The sequence below is a fragment of the Camellia sinensis genome, chromosome 8, assembly GCF_055761805.1.
Source record: "Camellia sinensis isolate YWXY chromosome 8, ASM5576180v1, whole genome shotgun sequence".
Lineage (NCBI taxonomy): Eukaryota > Viridiplantae > Streptophyta > Magnoliopsida > Ericales > Theaceae > Camellia > Camellia sinensis.
In genome coordinates, this window is record NC_138968.1 from 94089390 (window position 1) to 94110458 (window position 21069).

Consider the following 21069-nt stretch of genomic DNA (forward strand, 5'->3'; position numbering starts at 1 on the left):
GCAAGCACAACCAAGTCTTGAGGACGGTCAAAAATGGGGTGTCTACACCCTGGTTTTCTTGAACATTGGCAGTATGGGCGGTGGCTCCAAGTGCTGGGATAGCCGCGGTAGATGCATGGGATGTAGAGGCCGCAGCCAGCTGTGATTGCTATTGTTGTAGTCTAGTTATAACCTCAGCCTGACGAGTCGTAACCTCAGCCTAACGGGTCGCATTGCGTTGTAGTGTCTCAACTGTTTGCTGTAACTGAAGTATTAATTCCTCCATATCGGCTAGGAGATACTGTGCCATGGGAATAGGTGACCTTTCTTACGTTGAACTAGAAGTAGCTGACTGCTCTTGGACCAGACTGAACATAGGTGAGCTGAGGGGTGACTGTTGTAGGAACTGGACAAGTGAATGCTGTCAAACCCTCCTTCGCCTTGTAACTGGTAGTAGTGAGGTAAACACAGGTTGTCCCCGAACAAGATCCTCAGCCTTGCACAACCTTCCGACTTGGGTCCAGAGTATTTGGGGGATATCAGAACTTTCTGAAGCTATGGTTTTAAACTACCTAACAAAAAAATAAAGTAAAAGAGCAACAATCAAAAATCGCATAGCACCTCAGCTAAGATGTACACAGACATGATCAAAGCTGTAGGACTGTACTCTATACAGAATTCTGCTCAAAACAGATACCAACTGTACCACTGATATGCACATTCCTGCACAGTTTCACTGTAAAGCACATACCAGTTAAGAGAGAGCCAAAACACCCCTATAAGGGGGGGAGGTTACCCTGTCCTAGTTTTTGCCATGAACTAGGATTCACTATTCAAACAAGCGGTTTCATGCAATTCTGCACAAGGGTGAGCATCCTATCCTAATTTGGATCAGTCAGTATTGCTTTTCTATATGCAACTAGGCCAAATGGTCAAAAGGGGTGCCTCAGCAAGACTACCTAATATACCTCTCACACCTAACACCGAGAAGTAGAAGGAGGATCAAACGATACAACGGTAGTCTAGATTCAAGGGTTGTGTTCCCAACATGAAAGAACCCACGACCGGTCAGCCTTTTGGCAAGCTTTTAGGCAAGCCTCCAGTAAACCATCCAAGATAACAGATGGCAAACACAATGACTTAAGTGCACTAATGCAAATGCAAATGCAAAGAACATATAAGTATAGATAAAATTTCACATCATGAAGTTCGAGTCAAGTTCTCTAAAATCCCCAACAGAGTCGCCAGAAACTGCAGCTTGACTTTCGTGCTCCTTTCGACTACGATAACCCTATAGTTCGAACTCCCGCAGTTCTGAATCTGATTTCACAAGTGCAATGTGAAATAGATAAACACAAAAGGGTCCAAATCTGGCAAATCTTTTGAAAAATCGATTTTGAATCAAAATACCAAAAATGGACTGCTTTACCAGATTACAAAGTCGCCACTTAAATATTTTTTGGAAAATTTACGAAACCCGTGACTTGTGCCAAAGGCCACATGTCTGTCATCACCAAAGTGTCTTGGTGCGGGAACTTAGGTACGAGATGAGAAAGTCCTGAATTGAGCACCCCACTCATCCGATCAAAGATCGGCCTCTACTAATCATGATGTGATTCGTATTTACATTATATACTCTTGTTCTATTTTTTAGACTAGCATTACTATGTGTTGCACACAAGTATAAACTAATTTGAAAAAGTTGGAACACTTTGATTTTATATTTATTTTCAAAATTGTTTCGAATATGTACCACTTGAAAAAGTGATCTCATATGCACATTGCTCAAATTATCCCAATTCAAGAAATTTAGCCTTCATCCACAGGAATTCAAACAATTTTAGTACTTAAGCAATTATCCTCATGGCAAGCATGCTAGACATGGTAACAATCACACTTATGCGATATGCTAAAGCAGTAAAGCTTACCCCAATTCCTGAGGTGAGCCAAAAGAGAGAAAATAGTTAGAAAAATGCATGATCCTAACTAATGAAATATGCCTAATGTAACACATGCAAAAATGCAATTAATAGGCTCAGCTACTAACTATGACATGTGAATCAATTTGATAACATGCGGTTTTAAAACACGTATTGAACGAAGTAATAAATGACAATGCTTATTAGAATGATGAACCGAGCCTCAATTCATACAAGAAAAATGGAGGCAAACACGGAAAATGCTAAAAGAAACGTGATGTTCTAAACTAACCATCATAAGCAGGTAAATAAAATGGAGAAAGACGTGGGATTGAAAGACATACACGATATTACATGTTTGCCCTCATGCAAGAGGGTCCAAATGAATGAATTAGCTAAGTTACTTAACTAATTATTACAAACCAATGGAAATAAATTAACTACACTAGCTAATTATTAAAAATTGGGAATTGAACTAAGTAAATAACTATTACAAGTTCATCACTTGAAGTACAACATACTACTATAACAACAAAATTGAAGTACAACATACTGCTATAACAACGTAATTTAAACGGGCCCCGAAATGCTAGGGATGGCTCATTCATGAACGTAGATTTACATCCAAAAATGCCTCTTGGCTACCAAAATGCTTCTATTTTGTAGTCAGAGAATTGCACTATTTTTTTTACCTTTGCCTCTGCTCTGTTCTGCAGCAAAAAAAGAAATTTCCTGGTTGAAAAATAAACAGGCCAAAAGTGGTAGCCGGCCGCCCACTAATGGTGGCCTGCCGCCCACTAATGGTGGGTTTCTCTTGCTGTAGCAGACAAAAAACAAAGCACAAACTGAGTATCCTCAGGGGATGTTTGTCCCCCCTACCCCTCCTTGTCATCAAACAGCTCAAATGAGTGGTAGGCTCGATTCGCAAGCCATCAATCGGCGCGAATTCATTACATGACAACTTATGAACCAAGAGATACAATTTCAATAAATGCACAATGGAAGACTTGCGAACCTCCTCCCTATCATGATTTGATCAAAGGAAGTGGTTGACGTTCATCACCAACCAGTACGAAATGACTCAAGTCTCCATGTGTTCAATTAATGTCCGATTGACCACCAAATTGTGTTATTATCTTGTTACCTCTTCAAGCCTAATTTTATTGCTCCATTTTAATTACCTTTCTATTCATTAATTCATTAAGTCCAATAATGATCACTAAGTCCACTAATGGAAAGATATGTCAAACAAAGGGTTGTCTTGGGTATGCGAGAGACACCATGCTGTTGATAATGAACCCCCCAAGCAATTGGTTTGAAATAACTTTCAAGTCAACAAAAGGAGCCAAGAAATAGAATGGGTGCATAGGTGATTAAAGATGATCACAGTTATAGAAAGCTTGAAATAAATACTATCAACTCAAATAGGTTGGTGTCTAAGGCCTAAAACACCAAACCTATGAGGACTATTACACTACAAGCATGTTAAACAAAGCCTAAATGAAGCTAACAGCCTAAAACAGTCCCAATATACACTAAAATAGTGCTAAAATTCACATGTAAAAGCTTGGAGAAGTTAGCTATAATATAGAGGAATTTAAGCTAGTAAACAGGCACAAGGAGAAGAGGCTAACCCCTCCATTTTTGGGACTTCAAAACATGATTTTAGCCTATGAAAAAAATTTGAGATTCAATGAAAAATATCTCAAAAAAAGTTGATGACAAGGTGGGAAACACAAGGGCAAAGGCCTAGAAAGCAAGGGTCAAAGAGGGGTGGTCCACTCCTCTACCCTTAATGACCTCAAACCACAAGTTTCAGCCCACCAATACAGGTAAAAAATAGTTCAAAAACAGCAGTAAATGATGGTAAATGAATAAAAGAAATAAGCTTGGAGTTATACCTCTTGAAGAAGAATGACCCTTTGAATCACAAGCCACCAATTTCACACCCTCAAGAGCTTAAAATGCAAGCTTAAACACCTCAGCCAAGAACCCTCAAGGTTTGGTTTGGAGTGCCTAAGCAAAGGGTATAAAAGTTGTGAGAGAGAGAGAGAGAGAGAGAGAGAGAAATATTTCCAAACCTTTGCTCCTCAAATTTTTCTAACCCTAAAAATATGAAAGGGAGTCATCTATATATAGAAAATTAGGTTTGGCTCCTGAAAATATCATTATACATACAGTTGGTATGATGCATGCACTTGTGGAGACAACTGGCACAGCTGGCAAAAAGATGTGAAATTTTACACAAGTGGCCGACAGGCCACTAACAGTGGGTGGCTAGCCACAAATAGTGGGCAACTGGAGTCACAAGTGGGTTTGCAGGCATAAGTGGTCGACAGGCCACTAAAAGGGGGTGGCTGGCCACTAATAATGGGCGACTGGAGTCACTAGTGGGTCTGCAGGCACCTAGATAGTCAGGCTTAAAAATTGTTGTTTTGGTCCAAAAACAAGGCGCAAAGGTTGTGGTTCTTTTGAGGCTGAAAGCTGAGTCTTTCTATTGAGGATTTTGAGCATTTGGATAAGCGTATGCATTCATCATCAGGGGATCAATCGGTGGCGCCCAAGGCTTAAGGGCAGTCAAAAATGAGGTGTCTATAGTATGTTGTTCATTAATTAGTTAAATTTCTTAATTTGTAACGGCTTGTAATAATTTGTTCATTAATTAGATTAATTTAAAATTATAATAAGTAGTTAGTGTAGTTAATTAATTTATTTGGTATTGTAATAGCTAGTTTAAATTCGGACATTTATTCGGACCCTCCTACGTGAGGGCAAGTTGTAATATTGTGTATGTCTTCCAACCCCATTTATTTCTTCCTTTTGTTTATCTGCTTATAATGATAGCATCATGTTTTACATTTTTCATATCATTACCATGCCTACAATATTCATTTTTCATACATTTGGTTCGGTACATCATTCTAACTTTGTGGTTGTTAATTATCCAAAAAACATGCTAACTGCATACTATCAAACTAATTCACATGTCATACTTGTAGCCGAGCATATTAGTTGCATATTGTATGCGTTACATTAGTCATATTGCATTGTTTAGGAGCATGCATTTCTTCTAATTATTTTAGTTTACTTTGGCTTGTCTTGGAGTACTAGGTGAGTATTTATTGCCTTAGTCTATTGCATGCGTGTGATTGTTGCCATGTCAAGTATAATACCATGAGGCTAAGTGATTAACTGATATATCTCTTGAATGCTAGTTGATGAAAGCTTTTAGCTTAAGTTGGGAAGATTTGATTAATGTACATATGAGATCACTTTTTCAAGTGGTACATATTCAAAACATTTTTCAAACAAACATGAAATCAAAGCATTCCAAATTTTGTGAATTAGTCTATACGTATGTGCATCACATAGTAAAAATAGTATAATAATCGGAACAAGAACATATAATGTTAATAAAAATCACATCATGATTTGTAGAGGCCGATCTTTGATCGGATGAGTGGGGTGCTCAATTCATGGCCTTCTCCTTTTATACCTAAGTTCTCGAGCCAGGACACTTTGGTGATGACGGATACGTAACCTTTGGCAAGACTCGTGGGTTTCCTAAATTTCTCAAAAATATTTAGGTGGCGACTCTGAAATCTAGCAATGCAGTCCATTTTTGGCATTTTTGATTCAAAATCGATTTTTCAAAAGATTTGCCGAATTTGGACTTATTTGTGTTTATCTATTTCATATTACACTTGTGAAATCAGATTCAGAACCACAAGATTCTGAACTGTAGGGCTATCGTGTCCAAGGAGACTAAACCCATCCGAAAGGAGCACGAAAAGCAAGCTACAGCTACCTACGCAGAGAGTCATGGTGTCCAATTGCCTTGTCTTATACATATTTCCAGAAAAATGTGGGAAAGGTTTTTAGGTGTCCACGAGCTTGCTGTTTATAGAGTTGACGAATTTGGAAAACTTGATTTTTGGTGTCCACAAGCCTGCCGTTTTAGGAGTCGGTGAAAGTGGAGATGAAAAGGTCTTGGGTGCCTATTGCCCTGCCGTTTTGAGAGTCAGCAAACATGGGGACTATTTTTCGTATATTAACCTATATATATATATATATTGTTGGATAAACTGCTCTTGTAACAGGATGTCATAGCATATTTACACCCCATGGTTCTTAGTTATGGTCTGATGTTCGCATCGAGCATGCTACATCATGATTTTTCAAAGAAAAATAATTGTATTTTCTCATCTAATTACGAGGCATGATAATATGTGTTTTGATCAACTTTATAGTTTGCTAATAGTATTTCTTACTGGGCGATTGCTCACTCCAAAAGTAACAACCTTTCAAGAGAGGATGCATGTGTAATGCCAAAGTAAGTTGGCAAGGGATGACTTTTGGTAGGGAGCACGTAGGCTCTTTGAATGCTAACTGCAGAAGCCTAGGGCTATTTTTGTGTTGGAGATATAACTCCATCTTTTGTGTAATTAAGGAAAATTCTTGAAAATATGTAAACCCTTAGATTGTGTTTGTTTGGACAAACTGGATAATGGGAGATTGTAATCCACCAGACTATTAGTCTTGGAATACATTGTCCCCGAACTATTTAGTTGGACTGGATTTGTATCCTATGTTTGTTTGTTCATGAGATTAGATGCCTGAATTGAACTATTTTATTGAATCCTATGTTTGTTTGGAATATTATAGAGAAGAATAAATGTTCAAAAGACTATTTTGCTCTTTTGAATTGTTTACTAAATAATAGGAATATTAAATCTGAGTTATAAATTTTATTTAATTTTTTTTACTAGAACTTTTAAAAAAATAAATAAATAGACTATTAATAAAAATTGCATTAATTTATTTTAATCTATAGTTGAGATTTTTAATTTTATTTTAGTTTATTAAGTATAATTAATAATACCATATGATTATTAAAATAAATCAATAATTTAATAAATAATTATTTATACTTTACTAAGTATAAATAATTTAATAAATAAATTTTATTTTTAAAAGATATTAAATAGTAAAGGGTCAAAAATGTAATTTTACTATCTAATCCCATGAGATGAGTTATCCTAACATTTGTGTCCCACCCCTCCCCCATGGGATAGAGCAATCCAATATATTTGGAATTAATAGTCCGGTATAAAATTTTTGAACCAAACAATAGATTATTCCATCCACCGGATATAAATCCTATCCCATGGCTCAATCCCTCCAAACAAACATTTTGTTGAGGCATTTTATTTTGTATTATCTCTTGTGCTTTGAACTATATACTCATTTGATAATGTATTAATACAATGATAAAATCACATGAATAGTTCAAAGGAGAAGAAATAACTTTTGAGACATGTATCAGATTATCCAATACTTTAATTTATTATCATTGGTTATAATGTTCTTAAATCAGCATTGTGAGTTGATGATAAAATATCGAGCATTATAATAAACAGTTTAATTTTTTGAAATAGAAATAGAACCCGTCATGGACTCTACAAGTCCAAACAACACTTTTCAATTTGGACGGGAGAAAATCTCAATCCTTTTGTCATTATAGATTCTTTTTATTATAAATAAGAATCAATCATTTCCAATTCAACAATCAATTGGAGAAGCGATGTTGGAACCGAGGAATTCACCACCGATCTTACTTTGATAATTTAAATCGTTCATTTTGTAAAATTTTATATAAATTATTCATAAAAAATCAATTAATATAATATTAATAATCATATAATCTTATCGTATTTATCTTGAAAAAGAAATCAAATTAATTATTTTTTTTTTAATGAATAATCTACCCACCAAACATCATAAAATAAACAATTCATGAGTGGGACATATAATGAGTCCACAAGCCCTGCAAGACCGAACCAATTGTTGGACCAGAGAAAAGTCATTCTCTCTCTCTCTCTCTCTCTCTCTCTCTCTCTCTCTCTCTCTCTCTCTCTCACACACACACACACACACACACACACACACATATATTATAAATACATTTTTCACTTATTTCAAAATATTTTTATAGGGATTTTTGGTGGAACCCCCCTTTTGGACCTTTTTATTAGGGTAAAGGATAATCCAATTAATTTTCTTTCAAAAAGTCCCTGAGTAAGAAATGCTTACCTTAATAAGGACATTTTATAATTTCTATTTTTTTTTATCACAATATTGCCCTTATATATATAGTATCATACGTATGAAAAATTTAAAATCTGAGCTCGTAGCCGATGAAGACGATGAAGACGATCTCCAAATCGATCATACTTCACAAAATCGATGAAGACGATCTCCAAATCTGAAGATCTCGCAACCGTTACATTTCTCATTCAAGATTTTGAGAATATATGTATATATATATATATATATATATTTGTGTGTATGAGTGTTGTTGAACATATGTATTCTTTTCATTGAAATTTGTGATTGTTGATCGAGTTTTAGAAGTTTTTCTTCTCAATTAGATATGTTGATTTGTTGATTATTTTGTTTTGTTTTTATTTGTTTTGTTTTTGATTTATTTTTGTTGTTTTTTTTATCAAATTTCATTTGATAGAACCAGAGTAAAATTTTACTCTGGTTCTATTGTTCTATTTTTTCATTTGACAGAACCAGAGTAATATTTTACTTTTATACAGAGTAAAATTTTACTTTTGTGTAGAGTCTAACATTTTACTAGTTTTTCAGAGTAAAATTTTACTTTTAGCTTCAAAGTCTCACAGTTTACTCGTTTTTCAGAGTAAAATTTTACTTTTATACAGAGTAAAATTTTACTTTTAGTTTCAGAGAGTAAAATTTTACTTTCATACAGAGTAAAATTTTATGAGAGTAATATGGTAAAAGAAACAAGTTTTAAAATATTAGGAGGTTTTGAAAGTACTTATATAATTATTGTCCTTTTGAAAGACAAATTAAATAGTGAGGGGACTATCACCAAATCCCCCATTTTTATATATCTTAATATATTTTTTTATACATCTCAATATATTTTTACATATTTTTCAATATATTCTCAAGAATTTTTTTAACTTTTCTTTTTTATCAATTAACACAAATTTAATATTTCTATTTGAAACGGGGCACAACACCATGCTATGTCACTAGGAGGAATGTTGCGAGTTTATTTCGATAATCTAAATCATTCATACTATAAAATTTGTTTTTGTAGATTATCCATTAAAAAAAATCAAATTTATTGAATATCTATAATCCCATAACAATATCATATTTATGTTTTAAAATATAAACAGTTAACATGATTTTGATAATTTTCAAAAGAGAAATACGGTTAGATCGTTACTCTATACATGTATAATTAATCTCATTTTTTTTTATTTATAAATAGATACTTTACAAATTTTATAATATAAATTATTCAAATTATCAAAAACAAACTCAGTACAAATCAACATGGTATTACTTTTAACTTTTAATTTTTAATTTGTTTTGAGTGGAAAAGATGGTCTTAGTTATAATTGCTAAAATTGCGGATGGTGAACCGGTGCCGTACGAAGATGGAAATGGAGTCAATGTATATGATTCAAGCCCTAACTCAAAAAGATTTATAAATTGTCAAACCCAATAAAAGAAAATGACACTCCCAAAAGTTTGAAACAAAATTCAAAAAAAATAAAAAAATAAAATATAAAATATAAAATATAAAAAAAAAAAAGTCTCAAAAGGGAAAGGGAAAGGGGAAGTTGAAAAATATTATCAATATAAAATAATTTTGTCTTGACATTATTTCTTACAATTATTTCAGAAGAAAATATGCCACCATCTCATCTGCCGCGTTTTTGGATTTGTTCGATACAATTTTTTTGTGAGTTCAAAATTTATAAAAAAAAAAAACATAGAAGTTAAAATTAGACTTTGTTAAGTTTTTAGATAATTAGTTGTTTTAACGTAAGTTATTTCAATTTATCAAGATATAAACATAAATTGCATCAAACAATTTATAACAAGGGAAATTTACCAATAAATCCCATTTCACAAACTATTAAACCAATTAGTCCCAACTTTATTCTTTTGTTCGGATAAGTCCTATCAGTGGGGAAGTTTATTTCTTGTTAATCCTATTTTTCATATTTAGTGTAACTGTGTGGACGATTTTACCCATTATTGTTTTGTTTTCATATACTGTTGGTGCACCCTCACTTCACCATCACTTCACCATCTCCCACATTATAACTCTTCCTCCCTTCTGTCTGCAATCATCAACACTGAACATCATCGCCAAACTCTCTCTCTCTCTCCTCCTTTTCCTCTTCATCTTCTTAGGAGTCCCTCTCCTCTGTCCACCGCATCTCCTCTGACGACGGCACTCCTCAGTTCACTGCCTCCTCCTCACCTACTTCAAGATCCACCACCAGAACCATTGCCCCTCTCTCTCTCAGATCGTGAAACCCTAGGCGGCGATCCATCCATCGCACTATTAGGTCCTACTCCGTAACCGCCTCTGTTACTCCTCCTCCCTTGCCGTTGTCGGAGACGAGGATTGGCGATGGAGGAGATGAATCGAGATCGGAACACGAGGTTGTGATCGATTTACGCGCGGATTTGAAGGGAATTTTGAGATTGAATGCTTGTGTGTAGGGTTTTGAATAAGATTGCTTCGTAATGGTGGAGTTTGAGGATGAAGAAATGAAGAAATTGAGGGATACCGTTAATTTGTTTTTGGAGATTTTGTGGAATTTGCGAATTTCCGAAGATCGAGAAGCGTGTAATCGAGTGTATATAGGTCTGTGTGTATGTATATATATATATCTATTGTGTGTGTGTGTCTGCTCCTCGTAACGTTTGTGTGTATCTGTGTGTGTGTGTATCTCTGTGTGTGTGTGTATGTATCTGTGTGTGTGTGTGTATCTGTGTGTGTGTGTATCTGTGTATTTGTGAGCAACGGTTAGATGAGGGTAATTAAGTCCCTCACAATTAAATGGGACTAAACAGTTTACTAGAATAAAAATGGGACCAATTGATTCATAAGTTTACATTTTGGGATTTATTGGTAAATCTCCCTAATAACAAACATCTACAATAAATAAATAATTATAAACAATTCAGCAGAAAAAATATGCTTGTATATATACTTATTGAGACACATTAGTGCAAAGTTCCTCACGTAAAAGGCACAATTCACAAATTATTCTCAAATAAATTTTAATGTAAGGTAAATTACACTTTTCATTTTTGAATTTTCACTCAAATTTTATTTTGATTCCTGATCTTCTAATTATAACAATTTAGTTCTCACATTTTAACACTTATTTTAATATGGTCATTTCGTAATCCCCCCGTTTGAAATTTAAGTGAATGCTGAAACATGAAAATTTAAAATAAAATTTGAGTGAAAATTAAATGGTGAAAAGGATCATTTTTTTTCTTTAATATCCTTAAGATGTGCTTATATGGCTCTTACATGAGTACTTTTTGTTCAAATTTTTAATGAAAAGTGATAAGAAGATCACATTAAAATAGAAGTTGAAATTTGAAAAATTATATATTACGATTAAATGATAACCAAAGTAAAATTAAAATAAAATTTTGAGAGTAAAAATTGTAGTTACATCACTCGTTTTAGGCTTCCGTTGACACTTGCTAGTTATTAGCTCAACACAAATAAGTTATTGCTCAAATAAATTAGTCTGTTTAGCAAATATATATATATATATATATATATTGCCTTTTTTATTAACTTTTTTAAGTGACTAAAATTATATATTTGACAAGAAATAAACGTGCCAAAAGACTTAAAACTTTTTGGGCAAATTACCCAATAGTCTTCTTTTTTTTTTTTAGAAGTGTGTATTCTATTTAATTTCAAAACTTTTTAGATAGACTCAAAAGTTCTATACTCATTTATCTTCTTATCTTTTCATATATCTTACTTCTTCTTTTTATCTCTCTTTCTCTAATATCGGCGACGACCACAATGACCACGACCACGATGACCAGGCCTATATTCTTTTCTTTCTCTTTTTAATTTATAGTCACCGATGACCGGCGACCACTATTGATTGGGATTCACGGACAACCACCAAGTACTAACTCCTTTCTTCATGCTCATCGACGTCGAAAGAAACGAGTTTCCGACAAAGAAGATGAGTAGATATACTCAAAAATCAGATGTAGATCTACTCAAATCTGAGTATATCTATGTTAGATCCAGCTAGATCTGAACCAAAAAATAGTTGTCAGAGTATAAGCATCTCTTTATATCTATCTATTTCCTTCAATCTTTTAGTTTTAATCTTTTCTCTGTATTACACACTTTTTTTTTCCTGTTATAATGGAGAAAATTTTTAAATTTTGAACAAATTGTTTTCGAGTTTTAATTACAAGCGGTGAAAACTATAAAATTTTACATTTTTTTTTTTTGTGCTGAAATGAATCATTCTTTAGAACTGTAAAATTTTGTAGTTTTATAACTTTCTTTAGAACTATCAAATTTTATAGTTTCAAAACATATTTTTCAATTTGATTAATAAGGATAAATACTTAATAGAATCATACTTTGAAACTGTAACAATTTACAATTTCAAAACTTGCTTTTCAATTTGATCAATATTGAAAATTATTTGCTTTAAACCCTACAAGAATTTAAAATAACATATATATATATATATATTTTCCATTATTGTTGTTTGTTATTCTTAGGTTTTTTTTTTTTTCAATTTATCAATATTTAGCATATTTTGATATATTTTTCACTTTAATTTCTCAGTTTATTCTTCTTCTTTTTTTCGATAATATTCTAGACGTTCCGATGAGTCTCCGGCAATATTTTTGACGTCTGGAGAACATTCTAGACATTCTGACAACTTCCGGTGACATTTAGAACATTTCAGCGATACTCCAGTGAATTTTCAATGATATTTTGGCAATTTCCCAATGATGTTGAATATTTCGGCGAGTCTCCGATAACCGTTTGACGGAAGTCCGGCGGTGGTGGGATATAACAGTGTCTTTATTTATTTTATTTTTTTAAATAAGATTTTTTTGGTAACAATTAAAAATATATATGATTAATTGGTACAAATATTTTGTTTTGAGACTAGATGGATTTTAGACTTTATATATGAGATTTACCAATAAGTTCCCCAAACTTTTTTTTCTTGTAGAATGGGCTTATAAGCATAAATAAATAAAGCCTGAACTTTCTCAAGACATATGTAATAGACATGTGAGTTGGAGTGAATTCACAATAACATATAATAGTGTTAGGAATTAACTTTTTTTTATCTTCAAATATGTAAATTTTATTACGAAAATATTAGGACATCAATTTTAACCGTAATCGAGTCGTCTCCAAAAGGTTATCCTAAGAGGTTAGAAAAAACACCAATTTTTTTTTTGAAAATGTTGATAGTAAATGTTTTTTAGGAACAAAATAATTTTGTGCCAAAAAGGTATATTTTTTATATGAAAATTTAGTTTCAAGAGAATAATAATTTATTATTTAATATCTAACTTTGACACTAAAAATACGATAATAATCCTTTTGACAACTAAAATATTTTATTTTTAAAATTTGATTCCATTCTTAAATTTTGATTTGTTGTAGTGATTCTACGAAGAAAAATGTTTGAGGGCCACAAATTCTGTGGCTCAAATGGTCCGAAATTGTCAAAACACTACAGGAAATGCCACTTTTGGCGACCAATATTTTGGTCGCCAAAAGCCCCATTTTTGGTCGCCGAAACAATTAGCGACTAAAATATTTTGTCGCCAAACTAGTCGCCTATACGCTGTCGGCGATAGTATTGGCGACTAAACTATTTTTGGTCGCTGAAAGTGAACGTTTTGGCTACTAAACTCTGGTTAGTCGGCAAAGGTTATCTTTTGGCGACTAAAATATTAGTCGCCAAAAGTGAACATTCGGCTACCAAACTCTGAGTAGTCGGGAAAGGGTATGTTTTGGCGACTAAATATTTAGTCGCCAAAAGTGTTGAAATAAAATAAATTAAATTTTCAGCGACTAAAATTTTTTGTCGGGAATAAGTTTTAGTGACACCATTACTACATTTAGGGACTAAAGAATTTAGTCGCCAAAAATATTATTTTTCATTTTATTAAACTTTTGGCTACTAACCATTTAGTCACTAAAAGTTCTACCTTAGGCGTGGTGACTTTTGCCGACTAAAACTGTTCGTAGCCAAAAACCTATTAAGATTCATTTCTTTACTTTTTGCCACCAAAAGTTTTAGTCGCCAAATGATACCATTTTTTCCGTGACTAAAAAATTTAGTAGCCAATAGTTTATTTCTCTAATTCTCAAATTTTTTAGCTACTAATTATTTGGTGGCAAAAACGTTTTGGGTTATGTTTTTGCTACTAAATTATTAGTAGCCAAAACTTTTGATTACCTATTTGGCTACCAAAACATTTGGTGGCCAAATAATTTTCTGTTTTTTTTTAAAAAAAAAAAAAAAATTTGTAAACAACCTGTATTCATTTATATTACATGTACCCTGTATAAACAATATAATCCATCAACACTAAAATATATTATCAACCATTAAAGCATTCAACATAATACATGAATAACCATGATTTAAATCACATACATAATACATGAATAACCAACGTCAATAATTTAAATTACAACCTGTACCCTGTATAAACAATATAATCCATCAATACTAAAATATATTAGGGTCAATAATCCATACATAATCCATACAAATTTCATACACTCCAAGTCTAATCCAACGTCAATAATTTAAATCCATACATAATACATGAATAACCAAATTAATTTGTTCGAACCACTATATATACAAATAGAGGTATAAAAACAATGCCCTCCCGTAATTGTCAAAAAATTATATATCCACATTTGTATGTCCAAAATCATCTGAAAAAAAAAATAAAATTCATTAGTTGGGTGCCTATAAAATGTTAAGAAGGGTTAAAAGCTTTCCCTGTTAATGACATAGATATTCTTACATATAACACTTCTATGTTGAGATATCAGTTCCACAAATTAACTCTACATTTTAGTTAAAATAAGGAGAGAGAAACAATTTATAAAATTAAATGTCTCAGAGAAACAATAGAAAAATAATGATATTCACACAACACTTTTAGAAAAGGGCCACCACATATGTGACCACACTCAAATGTCTACCAACTTCCTTTATTAAATAATCAAATATAGGATATATTATGGCAGAATGATCTATAATCACCGAGAGCTTCAAATTCTTACCATAACACAACACAATAATCTGCTACCCTCTCAATCAAGAAAGCAAAAGGATTTAATTACTTATGACAAATAGATTTTACGTGGAGCCTTCTATAAACATATCCATTACCTTCCCACTTCTGAACTTCAAGCACTTAAAGCAAACCAGGCTCAACAACCGCTTCAGTTCGCTCACATGGGAAGGATGATATACTGGAATTGGTAATTCTATATACCCAAAGTAACCTGAAAGGTAAAAAAATGAACAAAACTTTAGCAATACTTCAATGTGTCCAGATTGGGCCAAACCTAGAGTGGCATATATTTCCTTAGTTTCCCTTAATCATCATTAGGTAAATCACACATTTTGATCTTCAAATTCCTTTTAACATGAATCCCAACCCTCTATTTTATGGCTCCCAAAAGAAAAAAATGACCATTAAAACATTATGAATAAAACATTAAAACATGACCATTCTTCTTTTTCTTCTTCTTTCCTGACAAAGTAAAAAATTAATTCTTGTAAGAAAAACGATGACATACTCCAATGCATAAGGACCAACTTGTTTCTCTCCATAATGACATACTCCAATGAGTCTACCCCTCGCACAACAATAGGTAAAACCAACAAAGCTAAAAGTGGACAAAAAATCTAAGCAGCACAAAACTCATTAATGAAGTGGTCCCAAGCAACTGCCAATTCATTATCAACATCTGCTGCATCAATGTTTACTAAGTAACAAGGAATAATATACATATACAAATAGAAAAAGTACAGAGTGGAAAGAATTGATTTTTGATTTACTAATGGACATGTAGGGCAGCTCCACTAAGATCCACACTTGCCACAAATTTTAATTCAGTGACAGTGTTATCGGTAACCCAAATATGCAATCAATCACCAAGTGTAGAGGCCTAATAAAGTATGAAATATATACATGCACAGCTCAAGACTTCATAGTCTCCTTAGAAGCCCAAATTTGCCTCTCTGACATAATTTCACTGTAGGAACTGGATACATGCTTCTAATATTTTTTTTCTTCTACAAATAATATTGATAAAAACTCTCCAACAATAATCAATTTCGTCAAAAAAAATTAATGAGCAACATTTAAATATTCTACATGAAATAACAGTCCTCATCACTAAAAATGTAAAGCCATTGCCATGCCATCAACATAATCATCAAAAAGCACCAACCCAACACCCTACACTAAATTGATGAACTCAAAATGGAAGAACTATACCTGTTATCTCACAAGCAATTATCAATTGTGGAAGGCTGCCTCAAGAGTTCTTCTGCCTGCACAAATTCAGCATTCCAAAGTGCTGCTGGGTACTTTGGAATGCAAGCTTGCACAGTATACACCTGAACTGAGTAATTGCCATTAAATTCTTGTTTGGATTCTGCAAATAACTCAAGACAAGACAAATCCAAATTAACATTTCTTCCCTGCTGTTGGCAACAGGATTATCCATAACTAAGAACTACAGAAACTCATTAAGAAAAACTTCATCTTTCACATTTCTCAGAAGAAAAGAAATACATTTGGATTTCTACCAGGCAGATATTAGAGAATGATAATTGTTAGTTTCAGTACATGGTAGCCTCAATTAAATGACAAAAGACAACCTAGTAAAACAGGAACAATTTATATTACCCAAATTTCATACTAACTAACTAAAGAGCAGCAACATTTTAGTCCATATCTAATATCTTCAAACTGCATGTAACTAAAAATTTTAAAGGCTTATATCTTCAAATGTGTACAATATTTGAATTATTCTAAGGGCATCCACACCGATGGAAGTGATGAGTGATGTAGTGGTTCTAATTGAAAGCACCAGATTAACAATATGAACATTTGCATACATGCATACTATAAAGCATGAACACCTTGACAGGCCAAAACTTCCAAGCATTCAAGATAGCATAGCAGGGGACAAAGCAGACTCTGTGCATGTAAAAAAATGTATGGTGTTTCTCGAACAACTTGATGTTAGAAACTATATTAAAAGAGCTTATTTAACAAATTAAAAAGAAAAAAGAGAGATGGTTCAATAAGTAGTTAGAAATTAGGAATAAGGATTTTTCATAGCATTAACAATGAATATAGCTATCATTATTACAAATAGAATGAGTTTTTTTTTTTTCATAGCATTAACAATGCATATATATATATAGCTATCATTATGCAAATACAAGGGGTTATAAAATTATAAATTGGAAAAGGTCTTCTTTAGAAGAAAAAAAAAAAGAATTAAAAATAACGTCATCAAATACTAGTGTATAAGTGAGAGGAGGGAATGGAAGGTTATGTTATTTTGTGTGATATGTGGTGTGTTGAGAGAGAGAGAGATCTTTTTGAGGGGAAGGAGCTTCAGATTTCTAGCCCAAAGGGATGCCCCATGGCTCTTGAAAGTCTATTTGTGTGGCTTAAGGAATCATTCCCTATTAATTAACTAGGTGTAACCTAGTTGGCCACTACGACTTTCCTAAGGGCTTGGTCTCTAGGGGGAGGTCATGGGTTCAACTCTCTCTAGGGGGTGCTTTACAATGGGTGGGGAGACCAACTCCTGTAGGTACTAATCTAACAACTAACAACTAACTTTCACCGATCAAAAAAAAAAAAAAAAAGTAATCATTCCCTGTTTATTTTTATTCTTTGAACCTTTTGGGTGTGGTACCTTATTCAAGATATAAAGGGGGAAAAGGGGGATTCACTTTTATACTTTGCACGTGAAGAGTTTGTTCTCTTTTTTTTTTCTTTTTTGCTGCCATAATAATTGAAGTTCATTTATTTATTCCCAAGACGTAAAAAAAATCAATTTAAATATCGTTCTTTTTTAACTTGGTTACATGAACTTCTTACATCAAATTCATTGACATGTAATCATGCACCAGGCCTTGTAATGTCTTTTATCAAGGCAGAAAGCATATCTATTTTTGTAATAAACAATAAAGCATTCATTTAACCTACTACATGAATATTTCCTTTCCTCTGTATGGAAGTATTCAATTTTATTATTTTATTTAAAAACATATATTATAAATAAACAAAACAAAAAAAAAAAATCTTAGAACATACCCTTCAACAACTGTTGCAAGCATATTACTGAATATTGTTTCACATATACCTGTCCCTGTCATGTCCCAATTTCTCTTTTTTAAGATGTGACTTAATATGTGCCTATGTCCTATCAAATTCATGTACAGCATCATGCCCACACCTCGCAGATGACTTTAATGCGATCTAATTTACATCCACTTTGCTCCCCAATAATTTCTAGGACTCAAACAGATCCTACACAACAAATCTTAAAGAAAGTTTGTTTCATAAAATCCGAAGAATAATTTTGGTATGCACAAAAGGGGTAAGAGGTATAGATGAATAACAGTAGACATTGAACATATATGAAATTTAAAGGTCTTATTCATCTCCATGATTAGTAAATGGCTAGCTGATTCTTTGAAGTATCAAGGTGGTTATAGAGTTTTTAGTTTTCTTAAAAAACAGAAAATAAAACTAACATAACAAACAAGGAATCTTCAGATATAATATAACATGTCAAATTAAATAAATATCAAAACTACTTAATTGAAGAATAAGAACACAAATAAAGCATTTCTATGTTTAGAGATATCAAATCAATATTAACTTAAAATCAAGAGACCATGAATCTCTGTAAGAAAGCCAATTAGAATGAACTTACAAAATTTTGAGATCAGACAATTCACCAATGTAATCTGGGATTGGGCCAGTAATTAAGCAATTTCTCAGTATCCTATGTAACAAAAATAAAATAAACAAATCGGTTAGGTAACCACACCACAAAGTAATGACACAAGATTGCACTCTTCCCATGAATTACATCTGGATTCAACTTACAGTGTGTTCACCCTTCTGTTTTAATAATCATATAGCCATGATCAGCTGACTAAAAGCATCACTGAAATTTACAGATTAAATAGGCAGCTGATAGTGCAGCTGAAAATATGACAAGACTACTTTAAATATAACATGGTTTCATTGATCAACAAGTATGCAAGTAATTTAAAACCAAAATACATCTGAAGAATAATGGTGACAAGAGGATGACCTGAATAAGTGAGTATTGTGGCTGACCTTTGCTCTGTCTTGCAGCTTAAACTCAAGCCACTTATTTGGATTGAGGGCTGGGGAAATCAAACCCATGTGATATTGAGATTAGAAAATTACCAAATTCCAATGTCAATTTCCATAATAACTATAGCATTATTCAGAATATCCAAAAGTCTAATTTCCAAATGCAATTACACTCAAATTCCATATTGCCATAAGCCTTTAACTGATGATTATACACATGTTCACATCCAAATGTACCAACATAATTCAAACTACGCACTTCAATCAGGTAAATTCGAACACTTTTAATACCCCTAATACATAATTCTTAAATTCTATATACATACTCAGGTTTGATGACTTATGATGAATATTTTTTCAATATTAACACTACCAAAAAACCCAAGTCCACAATCATCAACATATTTCAATCCACATACTTTGAGCAAAACCCAACATTCAAAGCCCTCAATACAAACATCTAATTGCAAAGAATTCATTTTCAGAAAACGACACACTTCATTTCCATAAAGTTAAAATCAAACCCAAATGAAATTGAGATTAGAAATTACCAAATTCGGTGAAGAAAAGTAGTAGTAATACGAGATTCCACCAGAAATCGCAGTAATTGCTCCGAAGGGAACTCGAAAACTGGGGAAACTCGATTTGGGTTGGTCACGAAATGCGTGACTGAATGCGATCGATATATATTTATTTATTTGGGGCAGATATATAGGAAGGACAATTGGGGACATATAAAACCCTAGCAAGTGTGAGAAATGAAAAAATAGAGAGAGAGAGAGACCGAGAGTGACAGAAAGCGAGAGAAAAATCTGTGAATTTTTCAGATTGGGTATTTTGGTTCAAGAGATGGGGAGGGGGGAAGCCGAGCGGGAATGGAAAAAAGGGGGTGGAAAATCGAGCGGGAAATTTTTTTTGTTTTTTTGGTAATATTTAAACAGCAAAATGATTCTTTTTTAAAAAAAAAAAATTATTTTTTGTTAAAATAATTTTTTTTTTATAGTTAATGAATTTATTTTTTTTGCTTCTTTATTTTTTCCAGTTATAAAGGTTGAAAATTTATTTGTTTCATTTTTATTTTAATGAATAAAAAATTATTCTTATTTTTTTACTTTGGTAGAAGTAGGAGTAATATTTTAATGAAAAATAATTTCCATAAATTTTATAAATTGGTTTTTGTTTATTTTTAGAAAAATATAAATTACAAACGCGTTTGGTTTGAACAAAATGTTTAAAAAAAATTAAAAACATAAACTAAAAAGCATGTTTGTTTAGGCCTAAAATATTTATATTTATTTTTTGTATTATTTATGACGATGGAATTATACACATTATAATTGAAAAAAAATATTTGAAAAAATATATATTTGAAAAGAGATGAGAGAGATAGAGAAGAGAAATGAGTAAGAGAGATGAGTGAAAGAGAGAGAAGAGAAATGAGTAAGAGACATAGAGAGTAAGAGACAGAGAGAAAGAGAGACCCATTTCATTTTTTGACTTTTTCCTCTTTCAATAATAATGGGCTCAGAGAAAGAGATGAGTGTGATTGAGAGAAATGAACGATTGAGAGAGAAGAGAAATGAGTGAGAGAGAGAGAGAGACAGAGAGAAAGACAAAAAGAGAAAGATAAACAAGATGAGCGAGAGATAGACAAAGAGAGAGAGAGAGAGAAAGACAGCAAAAAGAGATGAACAAGAGATATAGAGAGAGTGAGAGAGAGAATAAAGATAAGCAAGAGAGATAGAGAGAGCCAGCGAGAAGAGTGATAAATGACAGAGAGAGAGAAAAAAAAGAGAGAGAGAAACAAGATGAGCGAGAGATAGACACAGAGAAAGAGAGATAGAGAGAGAAAGACAACAAAAAGAAATGAACAAGAGATAGAGAAAGA

At 32.6% G+C, this 21069-nt stretch overlaps 1 long non-coding RNA gene across 1 annotated transcript; it reads right to left on the bottom strand.

Annotated features, from left to right (window-relative positions):
• Positions 1-16323: 16323 nt before the first annotated feature.
• On the bottom strand, positions 16324-20240 carry LOC145797022 (uncharacterized). The gene is made up of 3 exons (XR_014337947.1): positions 19733-20240; positions 18769-19231; positions 16324-16461 (listed from the first exon to the last, which is right to left on the bottom strand). It is a non-coding gene; the product is annotated as an uncharacterized LOC145797022 (long non-coding RNA).
• Positions 20241-21069: the final 829 nt, after the last annotated feature.